We start from the raw sequence: 10,589 nt of genomic DNA, 5'->3' as shown, positions 1-10,589 counted from the left end.
GGAAGCATGGAGAGCAGAACTGCTGAGGCAAAGAAGGCCAGACAGTGGGAAGCATGGAGAGCAGAACTGCTGAGAAGAAGAAGGGCAGACAGTGGGAAGCATGGAGAGCAGAACTGCTGAGGCGAAGAAGGGCAGACAGTGGGAAGCATGGAGAGCAGAACTGCTGAGAAGAAGAAGAAGGGCAGACAGCGGGAAGCATGGAGAGCAGAACTGCTGAGAAGAAGAAGAGTAATCAATCAATGAGTCCGTCCGGAGTACCAGCTGCTGAAGAGGGAGGACAGAAGCGGTACGAAGAGCAGGAACCCTTGAGAAGATAAAATGGCAGAAAGTGGGGAGCAGGTGGTGCTCAGGACGGAGAATGACGGAAAGTGGGGAGCAAGGGGTTGTCAGGTCAGAGAATGGCACAAGTGTGGCAGCAGGAACTGCTCTTGGGACCGTAGAGTTGCCGGAAAAGCAAGGAGAGCTGTCTCCCGAGGACAGAGGGCCGGACTGTGCCCTCCTCGTCGGCATTTACTTATCTCACGGTTTTTATTTATGCATCTCACGGTTTTTATTCATGCATCTCACGGTATTCATTCGTGCATCTCGCGGTATTTATTTATGCATCTCACGGTTTTTATTCATGCATCTCACGGTATTCATTCGTGCATCTCGCGGTATTTATTTATGCATCTCACGGTTTTATTCATGCATCTCACGGTATTTATTTATGCATCTCACGGTATTCATTCATGCATCTCACGGTATTATTTACTTATCTCACGATAATTCTGTATTTTTATTCCCCCCCTCCCATTATGTCCGTATCTCCGCGCTGCCCGCGGCGCGCCCGCTCTGGCGCAGATTAAAGCGCCCTCCCTGGCTCGTTAGTGCGGATTAAAATCAGACACACATGAGCGGCGGCGCAGCCTCTGCCTCCCCGTGTGACACTGGTGCTGCACCGCCCTCCTCCCCGTGTGACACTGGTGCTGCGCCCACTCCTCCCCGTGTGACCCTGGTGCTGCGCCCCCTCCTCCCCGTGTGACCCTGGTGCTGCGCCCCCTCCTCCCCGTGTGACACTGGTGCTGCGCCCACGCCTCCCCGTGTGACCCTGGTGATGCACCCCCTCCTCCCCGTGTGACACTGGTGCTGCGCCCCCTCCTCCCCGTGTGACCCTGGACCTGCGCCCCCTCCTCCCCGTGTGACACTGGTGCTGCGCCCCCTCCTCCCCGTGTGACACTGGTGCTGCGCCCCCTCCTCCCCTGCACCCCCTCCTCCCCGTGTGGCACTGGTGCTGCGCCCCCTCCTCCCCGTGTGACACTGGTGCTGCGCCCCCTCCTCCCCGTGTGGCACTGGTGCTGCGCCCCCTCCTCCCCGTGTGACCCTGGTGCTGCGCCCCCTCCTCCCCGTGTGACCCTGGTGCTGCGCCCCCTCCTCCCCTGCACCCCCTCCTCCCCGTGTGGCACTGGTGCTGCGCCCCCTCCTCCCCGTGTGACCCTGGTGCTGCGCCCCCTCCTCCCCGTGTGACACTGGTGCTGCGCCCCCTCCTCCCCGGGTGAGTGAGACTGATGCTGCAGGAGGCGCAGAGCAGCAAAACAAGCCTCCCCCCGCGGGGCTGAGGAGAGAGGGATGGGGGGGGGGAGGGGGGGGGAGAGGAGAGGAGAGGGAGGCAGGGAGGGAGGGAGGGAGAGCCGGGCAGAGCTGCGCCATCACAGACACTCTCAGCTCAGCGGCGGCGGAGAGCGGTGCGGCCGGCTCCAGAGACCCTGACTCGGCCTGCAGGTAGGGGCCGCGCCCGGGGGCTGCACGGGGAGGGGGGGGGGCGGCATCCCCGGCTTTGCATGCAGGTGGGACACACCCTTCACCTGGTCCTATGGATGCACCTGCCTCGCACATCCCAGAGGCGTAGACCCCGTGGAAGCGGTACCCTGACCATCACCTGCCTGCCCCTCTTCGAGGAACAGACTCTGCCCCACACACATCCCAGAGGCGTGGAAGCGGTACCCTGGCCATGAACTCTTACATCTAAGAACCCCTCCATCTGAAACTGTCCACCTACATCCCAGAGGCGTAGACCCCGTGGAAGCGGTACCCTGGCCATGAACTCTTACATCTTAAGACCCCCCCATCTGAAACTGTCCACCTACATCCTAGAGGCGTAGACCCCGTGGAGGCGGTGCCATGGCCTTCACCCTGCCCCACTTACATCTTAGAGGAACAGACCCTTCATCTGACCCTGTCCCACGCTCATCCCTGAGGCGTAGACCCCGTGGAAGCGGTACCCTGACCATCACCTGCCTGCCCCTCTTACATCTTCGAGGAACAGATCCTGCCCCACACACATCCCAGAGGCGTGGAGGCGGTGCCCTGGTCATGACCCTGTCTCCTCCCATCCAGCAGCGACACACACCCCACCTGACCCTCTGGGGGAAGGACCCTGGCCTTGAACCTGCCACACTGACACCCAGGAGTGACAGGCACTTCCTCTTACCCTCTGGAGGCGGCACCCAGGCCATGACCCTCCCCACTTACATCTCAGAGGGACAGGCCCTTCACTGGACCCTCTGAACACAGTATCCATGCCATTACCCTGCCCCCCTCCTAAACTGGCATCATAGTGAGAAACACCCTACTCTGATCCTGTTAAGGGCGGTGCCAGGTCATGACCCTACTTTCACCCTACTGGGACAAACTCCTCGTTTTCGCCATGTGGAGGCCACGACCCACTGATATTAGAGGGACATTTCATCGGACCTGTCGAGGCAGTACCTTGGCCATGACGCGCCCCCACTGGCATCTCACAGGGACGGACCCTTCATTGGAACCTGTTGAGGATAGTACCTACCCATGACCCTGCCCCCTCCCAGCCAGCAGGGACTGGCCTCTCATGGGACTCTGTAGAGATGGTACCCTGGACATGATCTGTCCTGAACCATCCTAGAGGGGCAGGCCATTCATTTGATCCTGTTCGGGATGTTACCTGGGTGTGACAATGCCCATCTTCCATCGGGCAGGGACAGGCACTTCATCTGACCCTCTGGAGGCGGCATCCTGGCCAGGACCCGGCCCGACTGGCATCTCGGAGGGGTAGACCCTTCATCTGGCCCGTGGAGGTGATACACTCGCCATGATCTTGTCCTACCGGTATTTCTGAGGGACCAACCCATCTGATCCGTGTAGGTAGTCCCTGGTATGACCCTGTCCACTTCAGATCCCAACACGGACACATCAACATCATCCTATGGGAGGCCATTCTGGGCTTTCGAGCCCACTGTCTGCGAGAGGGTCAAAGTTAAGGCCCTCTGTCAGGTTCCCAAGGCTCTTCATAAGACTGGCCCTCTAATCAGATCTTGGCATGTGCCCAGAAGTGATCTAAGGTCCAGTTCAGCTAAACTAGTGGCAGATCTAAGAATCAATAAAGCGAGATGGGGTGGTAGAAGTTTTTCTTATTCTGCCTGCAAGCTATGGAACACCATGCCCCTCTATTTAAGATCCGACACATTCAGGAAAATGTTAAAAACCCTGCCTTTCTCAACTTTTTATAAGTAGGATTCTTTCTTATGGCATCTTCTAGGACTCTAGCGCCAAGGCGCCATTTGGCGATCATGCACTTTTATACATTTGTACTTATTTACCCAAGCCATGCCTTTGCCCACCTCCTTCATGGGGGAACAGGCCCTTAATGGGGTCTCTTGAAGCCCCCTCTTGGCTCAGATGGCACCATACCTACCCTTCCATTCACATCACCACAGTCAGTGATAATCTCCTCATCTGACATGGGTAATGACCCCTCTTGACACATACTCACATCCTGCAGGATTGATAGCGCCCTACCTTAATCCAACTCCATGGCGCCCCCCCAGGCCAATGCAGTATGATCGCCATAAAGACTCCATTCACATCCTGCGATCAATGGCCCTTCATCAGGCTCGGCTGGAACCGCCTTAGGGCCCAGTAGGTACCCTAATCGTAGCTCCCCTTCCCATCACATAATGCAGTGATAAACCCTTCCCCTTGCGATGTGGGAGGCACCTCTTGGTTCAGGAGGCACCCTGTCATACTGTCTCTCTTTTTAATCATGCAGTAACAGACCCTCCCCTTAATCCCAAGGCAGACAGTGGTTTCTGGGGTCGGATAGCAAAAATCAGAGCCTTTGACCGCTGTTGTCCTGGGATGCAACCTTAGTATTGAGCCCACACTGCTGACCACCAAGTACACTCCTTTAGCACTTCCACAGGTAGCGAAGTAGAGCAGTCCAAAGGCTTACTCAGGGAAGTGGTGCTGGGTTAGACTCCGACATAAACTGATAGTTCAATATAAATAAATTTTAAAAAAATCAATGTCCAACCAGTACTGTTCCTTGTTAAAAAAAAAAAAAAAGTACTTTCTGTTTGCACACTATACTGAACATAAAATTCAGATGGCACTTGAAATATTACACCAGTATCTCATCACAAGTCACTGTGCTAGTGGGGGGGGGGGGGGGGGGGGGGGGGGGGGGCGGCTGTTCCGCTAGGACAGTTTTAGATTGGTAACTTAATGTGCAAGTGAAATACCAAGGAAATGTTCCAATGGAGCCCCAGCTGTCCGACTGACTCATCACCCAGGAGCTGGATATGTTCAGTTTCTTCTGGGGCAGTGCCACTCAAGGTGGTGAGCTCTTGTGTAGAGATCTCCAGGTCTATGCCCTGGTACGGCCATGTTGCCGTCCGCGATGTACCCGTGCATCAGGGTGGTGATGGTCAGGCATCCTCTCTGATGACTGGGGACGCCTTCCTTCTGCTGGACACAGTGAGGCATTCAGCGTCTTGCACTATCAGGGTAGTCTTCTTCAGTGGGACAGCCTGTGAATCTCACAGTCGGTCATCAGAAGTGCCCCAAAGTCTCAGGTTGTCCAGCTTCTCACCATACGTTGCAGGAATACTGGGCTATCTAAGGTCGCACCCAGAGGCTTGAACGATGCAGGACTTCATCTCCTCCACTACCTCTTCTAGGCAGCGCCTTCCTCTTGCAAGGGTACTTCCTCTTGCAAGGGTACCTCAGCGCCGCACCCAAGGATTCACACTGCTCCTTTTTCAGGGCAGGTCTCAAGATAGCTTCTTCTGGAAGGCTGTAAAATTCCCATTTCTACTCTTGAATGTGGTGAAGAGGAGTTAGTGTTTAATGCCACAGCCCTGCAGCACAAGAGTTTCTTTGTCACCTGTGGTGTGTGGGACACCGAATCCAGGTAGGGACCTTCTGGTACAATGGCTGAAAGCTTCAGTCCATTCTTAGTACTCATGTTTCAGGCAGCGTTTATGTATCCAAGAGTCGGTTTTGGGCAGGTCTTTCCTTTTTGCTTCCTCCTCCTAGGCTGGTACAGCCATAGCTTTGGTCTTCAGGTGCCAGCAGGACGCCGGGTGGAGTTGGTCGTTTTCTGTCATGAGACAGCCAAGACCAGGGCCCCAAGGAGGGCTGGGCTGTCCCCCTTATCTGCCTGTTGACCTGCACGGGGTACCCTTCAAGGGACCAGTGAGGCAGGAAAGTCCAGGAGAACGTCCCTAAGCTTTGACATGACCCTCTGTCTAGTCTCCTCCACACCCTAGAGTCTGGCCCACAACCAAGGACCTCAGGAATGCCCCTGAGGCGCCTTGGGTACCTCTTGGATTCAGAAAATCAAAATGGATTCCTGTGTGACAACAGCCACACCCCACAGACGTCTGCAAACAGAAGCAACACATACAGGTGCCATCCAAGCCCCACGATGATGCGAAGCACCAGGTTGCATGGGAAAACTGACATATTTCAAAATACACGAGGAGCCAGTAGGCAAATTTCCTTGGCAGAGAGAAAAGTCCTGTCCTGCCCCTATAATCTTGTCGCTGCGTCATCAGCTGCCCAGTGAGCCGAGTTAAAGGAAGCCTGCATATGTTGTATCCCTCCGCGTACCATAGAGCTCCACCCTGGACTGTTGTATCCCTCCGCGCACAGCGCTCTATGCATATGTTGTATCCCTCCGCGCACAGAGCTCCATGCAGGTTGTATCCCTGGGCCGCGTCACAGATTTCCACAGCATATGTAGTCTTCCGCGCCACAGAGCCCCACTCTACATTGCATATTTTGTATCCGACCGCGTCACGGAGCTCCAATCTAATGTGGTATCCCTGCGCGTCGACGAGCTCTACTGTGGACTTCATGTGTTGTATCCCTCCGCCCACAGAGCGTCACTCTGCACTGTATATGTTGTATCCCTCCGCACCACACAGCTCGACTCTGGACTGCCCTGTACGCAGTAAGCCCCGGGGGCGCACGTGCATAAATATGTGTGCTGAGGCAGAAGGGGGCAGGGGCGCGAGCTCTCCAGAGTCATGCAGGGCACCTCTCCCTGCACCCCCGGCAGTCACATTCTGCATCAATAGATCTGCTTTTTGAAAATGAATCTGTGATGCTTTCCATTTTAAGATCCAAGCAGGAAAGCATGCATTTTATACATAGAAATGTAGCTTTCAACAAACCATGTCCAGGCCCTTTCCGGGTGCAAGTCCCAGATGACTGCTTCATGCCTTCCCGCCCCGGGTTATCTTTTGCCGGTGGCATAGAGACATCTACATGTAGCTCTGAGAGCTCGCAAAAAAATATCTATATAGAACTCTGCAAGCCTGTCTAGGCGGCTACTTGTGTGTGCTTAGAGGTCGGTGCAGACATGCCTGTTTGATTAAGCAACCACTTGTGTGTGCTTAGGAGGTCGGTGTAGACACTTGTGTGTCTAAGCAGCCACTTGTGTTTGCTTAGAGGTCGGTGTAGACATGCCTGTGTGTCTAAGCGGATACTTTTGTGTGCTTAGGAGGTGGATGCAGACGCATGTGTGTCTAAACGGCCACTTGGGTGTGCTTAAGTGGTCGGTGTAGACACGCTAAGTTGTGTGTCTAAGCGACCCATTGGGTGTGCTTAGAGGTCGGTGCAAACACACGTGTGTCTAGGCGGCCACTAGGGTGTGTTTATGAGAACGGTGCAGACACGCCTGTGTGTCTAAACGGCAACTTGGGGGCGCTTAGAGGTCAGTGCAGACATGGCTGTGTGTCTAAGCAGACACCTGTGTGTGCTTGGGAGGTGGGTGCAGACACACCAGTGTGTCTAGGCGGCCCCTTGGATGTGCTTAGGAGGTAGGTGTAGACACGCCTGTGTGTCTACACTGCAAATTGGGTGTGCTTAGATGTCGGTGCAGACATGCCTGTGTGTCTAAGCGGACACTTGTGTGTGCTTAGGAAGTCAATGCAGACATGCCTGTAGTGGCATCGCCCAGGGGGAAGCTGCTTCTAGCTGCATCCCCCATGACTCATGCCTTCCAAGACTGACACCCTCCACGCCTCCTCATCCAAGGCTTCCAAAGATACTGAATACTCAAGCCTTCCAAGACTGACACCATCTACGCCTCCTCATCAAGGCTGCTAAATACTCAAACCTTCCAAGACTGACACCATCTACGCCTCCTCAGCAAGGCTGCTAAATACTCAAACCTTCCAAGACTGACACCATCTACGCCTCCTCAGCAAGGCTGCTAAATACTCAAACCTTCCAAGACTGACACCATCTACGCCTCCTCAGCAAGGCTGCTAAATACTCAAGCATTCCAAGACTGACATAATCTACGATTACCAACGCTTCTAAATACTCATACGTTCCATGACTGACATCGTCTACTATTCTCAAACCAAGGCTCCCAAAAATACTGAATACTCAAGCCTTCCAAGACTGGCACCATCTACGCCTCCTCAGCAAGGCTGCTAAATACTCAAGCCTTCCAAGACTGGCACCATCTACGCCTCCTCAGCAAGGCTGCTAAATACTCAAACCTTCCAAGACTGACACCATCTACGCCTCCTCAACAAGGCAGCTAAATACTCAAGCCTTCCAAGACTGGCACCATCTACGCCTCCTCAGCAAGGCTGCTAAATACTCAAGCCTTCCAAGACTGACGTCATCTACGCCTCCTCAGCAAGGCTGCTAAATACTCAAACCTTCCAAGACTGACACCATCTACGCCTCCTCAGCAAGGCTGCTAAATACTCAAACCTTCCAAGACTGACGCCATCTACGCCTCCTCAGCAAGGCTGCTAAATACTCAAGCCTTCCAAGACGGACGTCATCTGCGCCTCCTCAGCAAGGCTGCTAAATACTCAAGCCTTCCAAGACTGACACCATCTACGCCTCCTCAGCAAGGCTGCTAAATACTCAAACCTTCCAAGACTGACACCATCTACGCCTCCTCAGCAAGGCTGCTAAATACTCAAGCATTCCAAGACTGACATAATCTACGATTACCAACGCTTCTAAATACTCATACGTTCCATGACTGACATCGTCTACTATTCTCAAGCCAAGGCTCCCAAAGATACTGAATACTCAAGCCTTCCAAGACTGGCACCATCTACGCCTCCTCAGCAAGGCTGCTAAATACTCAAACCTTCCAAGACTGACACCATCTACGCCTCCTCAGCAAGGCTGCTAAATACTCAAGCCTTCCAAGACTGGCACCATCTACGCCTCCTCAGCAAGGCTGCTAAATACTCAAGCCTTCCAAGACTGGCACCATCTACGCCTCCTCAGCAAGGCTGCTAAATACTCAAACCTTCCAAGACTGACACCATCTACGCCTCCTCAGCAAGGCTGCTAAATACTCAAACCTTCCAAGACTGACACCATCTACGCCTCCTCAGCAAGGCTGCTAAATACTCAAACCTTCCAAGACTGACACCATCTACGCCTCCTCAGCAAGGCTGCTAAATACTCAAACCTTCCAAGACTGACGTCATCTACGCCTCCTCAGCAAGGCTGCTAAATACTCAAGCCTTCCAAGATGGACGTCATCTGCGCCTCCTCAGCAAGGCTGCTAAATACTCAAGCCTTCCAAGACTGACACCATCTACGCCTCCTCAGCAAGGCTGCTAAATACTCAAACCTTCCAAGACTGACACCATCACCGCCTCCTCAGCAAGGCTGCTAAATACTCAAGCATTCCAAGACTGACATAATCTACGATTACCAACGCTTCTAAATACTCATCCGTTCCATGACTGACATAGTCTACTATTCTCAAGCCAAGGCTCCCAAAGATACTGAATACTCAAGCCTTCCAAGACTGGCACCATCTACGCCTCCTCAGCAAGGCTGCTAAATACTCAAACCTTCCAAGACTGACACCATCTACGCCTCCTCAGCAAGGCTGCTAAATACTCAAGCCTTCCAAGACTGGCACCATCTACGCCTCCTCAGCAAGGCTGCTAAATACTCAAACCTTCCAAGACTGACACCATCTACGCCTCCTCAGCAAGGCTGCTAAATACTCAAACCTTCCAAGACTGACACCATCTACGCCTCCTCAGCAAGGCGGCTAAATACTCAAGCATTCCAAGACTGGCACCATCTACGCCTCCTCAGCAAGGCTGCTAAATATTCAAACCTTCCAAGACTGACACCATCTACGCCTCCTCAGCAAGGCGGCTAAATACTCAAGCCTTCCAAGACTGGCATCATCTACGCCTCCTCAGCAAGGCTGCTAAATACTCAAGCCTTCCAAGACTGACACCATCTACGCCTCCTCAGCAAGGCTGCTAAATACTCAAGCCTTCCAAGACTGGCACCATCTACGCCTCCTCAGCAAGGCTGCTAAATACTCAAGCCTTCCAAGACTGGCACTATCTACGCCTCCTCAGCAAGGCTGCTAAATACTCAAACCTTCCAAGACTGACACCATCTACGCCTCCTCAGCAAGGCTGCTAAATACTCAAACCTTCCAAGACTGACACCATCTACGCCTCCTCAGCAAGGCGGCTAAATACTCAAGCATTCCAAGACTGGCACCATCTACGCCTCCTCAGCAAGGCTGCTAAATATTCAAACCTTCCAAGACTGACACCATCTACGCCTCCTCAGCAAGGCGGCTAAATACTCAAACCTTCCAAGACTGACGTCATATACGCCTCCTCAGCAAGGCTGCTAAATACTCAAGCCTTCCAAGACTGACGTCATCTACGCCTCCTCAGCAAGGCTGCTAAATACTCAAACCTTCCAAGACTGACACCATCTACGCCTCCTCAGCAAGGCTGCTAAATATTCAAGCCTTCCAAGACTGACGTCATCTGCGCCTCCTCAGCGAGGCTGCTAAATACTCAAGCCTTCCAAGACTGACACCATCTACGCCTCCTCAGCAAGGCTGCTAAATACTCAAACCTTCCAAGACTGACACCATCTACGCCTCCTCAGCAAGGCTGCTAAATACTCAAGCATTCCAAGACTGACATAATCTACGATTACCAACGCTTCTAAATACTCATACGTTCCATGACTGACATCGTCTACTATTCTCAAGCCAAGGCTCACAAAGATACTGAATACTCAAGCCTTCCAAGACTGGCACCATCTACGCCTCCTCAGCAAGGCTGCTAAATACTCAAACCTTCCAAGACTGACACCATCTACGCCTCCTCAGCAAGGCTGCTAAATACTCAAACCTTCCAAGACTGACACCATCTACGCCTCCTCAGCAAGGCTGCTAAATACTCAAACCTTCCAAGACTGACACCATCTACGCCTCCTCAGCAAGGCTGCTAAATACTCAAACCTTCCAAGAC

At 53.3% G+C, this 10,589-nt stretch overlaps 1 protein-coding gene across 1 annotated transcript in view; it reads left to right on the top strand.

The window, feature by feature from the left end:
- The first annotated feature begins 1,655 nt into the window (after positions 1–1,655).
- Positions 1,656–10,589, top strand: part of TUBA3E (tubulin alpha 3e) — a 54,797-nt gene continuing 45,863 nt past the window's right edge. The window contains exon 1 of the mRNA XM_086940320.1: positions 1,656–1,761. The gene's annotated coding sequence lies outside the window, so the exon portion shown is untranslated. The remainder of the gene's footprint in view (positions 1,762–10,589) is intronic.

This window comes from Lissotriton vulgaris, chromosome 10, assembly GCF_964263255.1.
Source record: "Lissotriton vulgaris chromosome 10, aLisVul1.2, whole genome shotgun sequence".
Classification (NCBI taxonomy): Eukaryota; Metazoa; Chordata; class Amphibia; order Caudata; family Salamandridae; genus Lissotriton; species Lissotriton vulgaris.
Note: the sequence above shows the minus strand (reverse complement) of the source record. Positions and strands in the feature narration are given on the sequence as shown.